The following is a 4686-nucleotide window of genomic DNA, read 5'->3' on the forward strand; positions in this document are numbered from 1 at the left end:
ATGGAGTTAAATGACTATTCTTATTTTTCAAATAAAATAAATCTCAAGTATTCTGTTGAGAGTTTTTGATTGTCGCTGTCTTGTTAGTTATTTGTGTTTGTTTATTTTTCTTTATAATTGACTATAAATTTGCTGTATACACCGTTATAAACAGTTTTAGGGTTAAGGAATAACTATAGAATTCTAGAATTTTTACATGAAATCAAATTAAAATATTTCGACTCCTGTGGATTTTATGCAAATACATGTTTACAAGGCCTCCTGTACCTAAACACTATCTGTTTCACAAACAAATGCTAGCTGTACCTTATTCAAAAAACCTCTACCTGTACCTTATGCAAAACACAATGAACTTCCTGTTGCTATATATGAAAATGGTCTGTACCTTGGAAATATGCAGGTCTGAAACTGTCACATGACTGATGCTGAGATAATATCTGGTTCTAGGACTAAGAGCTGATAGGAAATATAGAAGACCATGTTTTGTAATCTTCCAAAATAAATACACTTATATTTCCAATCTACATTTTAAAAAAGATAACGTAACTTTTTTTTTGGTTTTCTTTTACACACACTCTGAAAATGATATCCAGACCTTGACGTATCTACAATCTATTGGATTTTTAGAATAACTTGTAATAGACAGCCAAATGTGAACAACTGTCTGTCATCCAGTGTACAGCTTATCAACATGTTATAAAAACTGAATCTGTTTCAGCTCATCTTTTAGTGGACAATGAGTCTTGAAGCTTACGTGATTAATCCAGTTATGGCTTACGTTTTTTTTTTGCTAATTCACATCATTTCACAAAATTCCTGTTTATTTCCTGGATCTCCATACCTCATAGAGACCAATCCAATTTTCTGCATACCGTAAGTCTTCAACTCTAAACTGTTGTCTTTAAGGAGTTATAAGAAGTCTAATGACAACTAAATAGGATAGAAGATTATAGCGGAGACCTAATGTTCAAATGAAACGCCTTTTTCTAGCACATTTGGAACACAGCGGGAGCCTGATTAGATCTGACACAGCGAAGTGGGTAAGTCTGTGGGGTTGAATGAAATCTTCACAGCAGTTCAGTCACACTGCGGAGAGACGATGACGGCTAAATTAAAAACCGCTGACAGTCAGGAAGCACTATAACGGATAAGTTGGCATGGAATTGTATGAAATTGGACAGAATTGACCACGACAAAGAGCCTGGCTGTAATTAATAGATTAAATCAATTAGCACCATTTTAACTAGCATGAAGGAGTGAAAATTGAGTCAGGCTCACAATTTCACTAAGCTTCACTTCATTTCAGGAAGAAAAAGGTGGTTTGAATCGAGGACACCTCAACAGAGATTTCAGTATTTTCTTTGGATTGATTAAGTCATTACCCACAATGCTGCATGACTACCTCCTAATAGCACTGTGGTGGGATTCGGGCTTTGCCAATTAGACCTTTAATCTGTTCAGCTCCCTCACTTTCATATCTGTATACTCTGTTAAAGCAGATTTTTACTCAAGATCAAAATACTTTCTTTCGAATGATTTCACTGCATGCCTTGTTGACTAGAGAATCACTAGTTTCCCTGCTTTAAGTTTGGGTTTAACATACTGTAAACGTGTCATTGTTAGAGCCCAGAATGCACTGAAACATGAAAACTTTGTGATTAGTGATTTACTTTTTGACATGAAAATAGATCTCAAGTGTATTTCCTCTCAATTTCACCAAACTCTCAGTAGCATTTCAAACCTCAGAACATGACCTGGCACATCTGTGCACTATTAAGGCCTCCATAACCAAGTGTCCTCCAAGTGAACAAGACTCAGAGACTGAGACTAAAGCCACTTTTCGGCTCTTGGGTGAAATTGTGTTTTCAGCTCCTTGCACATGTTGCCTCGGGCCAGTGTTGGCCAGTGTGTAATTTATGAGCCTCTTCACATTGTTTCCCTCTGTGGATTTTTAATATCGCTCAATGCCAGAGGGTTTTGACTAATTAATCAGAAAAGAAGGGAAAACATGCTGTTAAGATTTGGATTTTTTTTATATATCATATATATCATATAATTCTGTTCGCACCACTGGAACGATCTCAATTTTGATCGAACGTTTGAGCTTGGATGTGGAGCATCTATAATGCTGGCTAATTGTGATTAACTGAAATATGTCAATGATTATAGCACAATGATTTATTTATGCTATAAATTATATTATTTATTTATTAATTTAATTATGCATTAATAAATCAAGTACCTTGTTTCTAATTATAACTTCATACTTTCTAATTGATAATAAGAAGACATGGAGGAAAATATTACTTAAATCATGTATTTGCGTATTGTATTCATCATGTCTATACTGACTGCACCCCAAGAGTAATTGTTTTTAATGCACTTTCAATAATGCACACAAGAGATCCTCCACTGCTCTTTTATAATTCTTTTCTAAAAGAGTCAGAGATCCATGTAGCATCACAGACGAGGCAGAGTTTCATTTGCCTTTTGTCTGTAAAAATGTCTCCTGGGCATTTGCATTTCCTTAGAACAAAAAAACCTTCTGAGGCACAAGAAGAAAGTAAAAGTGATTGACAATCTTTCTCATCCTTGTTCAGTCATACAAAGGTATTGATTTGGGAACTTGTGCCTGAGCAAGGGGATTGAATACAGTAACTCACAGAAGTTCACTTTAAATATTAGCAAAGTCTCAATCCCACTGCCCAAACTCTAACAGACCTTCTCCCACCCTATAAGTCATATAAATTGCATTTTAAACTAATATTAACATAAAGCCATAAATCATTTCTGAAAAGAAGCCATCTCAGAATTAAAGACATGGTGACCTTCAGAGGCTGGACTGGGAGATACATGGGGCAGGAGAGGTGATGTTATGGAGGAAAGCAAGGGCAAGATACTTCCGGTATTTTCAGTGATGTTTGCTTTAAGTCAGCTAAAAATGTAAAAGTTATGAATGAACAAGCAAAGAAAGAAAGAAAGAAAGAAAGAAAGAAAGAAAGAAAGAAAGAAAGAAAGAAAGAAAGAAAGAAAGAAAGAAAGAAAGAAAGAACAAATATGAAAGAATAGATAGGAAAAAGACGTATGGAAATGGTACAAATAGCAGAATTGGTGTTACTGAGAAAGTTAGAATGTATCATGCTCTTACAAGGCAACCGATTTTCAGAGGCTGGTATGATTTTTTTAGTTTTTTTTTTAATGTGTAGTGAAAAAATGACTATTTCTAACTGTTATTTTTGGGGTTTTCAGAAAGTTCATAGTAGGGCCGAGCTGAGCTGAAATAGACATCATATTTAGTTTGCTAAAATAATTGCTGCTCATTTAGATGAAGTGTTTGACTGTGAGCTTCAAGAGGAAATGGATTGTTAGGAAATAAGAAGAGAGAAGCATGAAGATGCCTGTCAGAGACAGAGCAATTTTTAAATTTATGTTGTCGCCAGTTCAGTAATTGAGGTTAAATCCTGACCCTTGGTGTAATCAAAAACAGTGAGACTTCTTTGGCTTGTGTTTTGTTATGCTGCTCAACATGTCACGAAGATTAGCTTTTTTGGGTAATGTTATGATTTGGCTGCTATTTTACTTTTACATTTTACTCTCCTATTACATTGAACACATATGTTTATGTGTGTGTGTGTGTGTGTGTGTGTGTGTGTGTGTGTGTGTGTGTGTGTGTGTGTGTGTGTGTGTGTGTGTGTGTGTGTGTGAGAGAGAGAGAGAGAGAGAGAGAGAGAGAGAGAGAGAGAGAGAGAGAGAGAGAGAGAGAGAGAGAGAGTGCAAAGTAAAGGTAAAATACATTTTTAACATAAAGGTGTCACTTACTATAATTTATCACATTTGTTTTCCTTTCACTATTTTTGTTGTCATGTATTATTACAGTGAATACTGAAATTATCAAAATAAATTATTATCCAGCACTTAATCCAAAGAAAATCAAAAACTGTAAAATGATGTACTCATCCAGTCAGGATCTTAAAACTCCACATGAATTATATTGTCTGAACAAAAAGACAAGACTTGTTTACTTGTATAATTGTCCTTCACCTGTGAAATATTAAAAAAGCTCCCAGTTTCTGAACAATAATTAATTCAGTTGAACTGTCACCGAAGACACTGTGAGTCTGAAGGAATGGTGTGAAAATGAAAATATAGTGTAGAAAAGACAAAGGAGAATTCTAAAGAGATTAGGAATCTCCATAGGAATAGGAATATGATATCAAAGAGGTTGGACATTCTTGTAATCACTGTTGGATCAATAATGAGGAAGTAGAAGTTACATCACACTACCTGACAATGAACTCCATAAAAACCTAATGCAAAAGACAAGACAGAGACTAGTGAAAGCCACAGTAGAGCCAGTGGTTTCTCAGAATGAGCTACAGAGTACAGTGGCTGAGTCCAGCGATATTGCACAAGACAACCATCTGGATCATTCAGGAGCTTTTTGTAATTAAGGTCTGTATGGGTATCCTGGCTAAAAAATCATTCAAAAACACACATTTGACCAGTGAAGATACAGTATGTTAATTGTACTGAGATCAAGCTCGAGATCCTGTATATGGGCAATTTTCAAGGCAGTAGGTGTGGTACAAGCCTAACACATCCATCAATTAACACCATCCCTAGGGCAATATATGCTATTTTTTTCATTTTTTGTTAGTCTTAAAGTGTCAAATAATGAATGATTTG

The sequence above is a fragment of the Tachysurus fulvidraco genome, chromosome 18, assembly GCF_022655615.1.
Source record: "Tachysurus fulvidraco isolate hzauxx_2018 chromosome 18, HZAU_PFXX_2.0, whole genome shotgun sequence".
NCBI classification, from domain to species: Eukaryota; Metazoa; Chordata; class Actinopteri; order Siluriformes; family Bagridae; genus Tachysurus; species Tachysurus fulvidraco.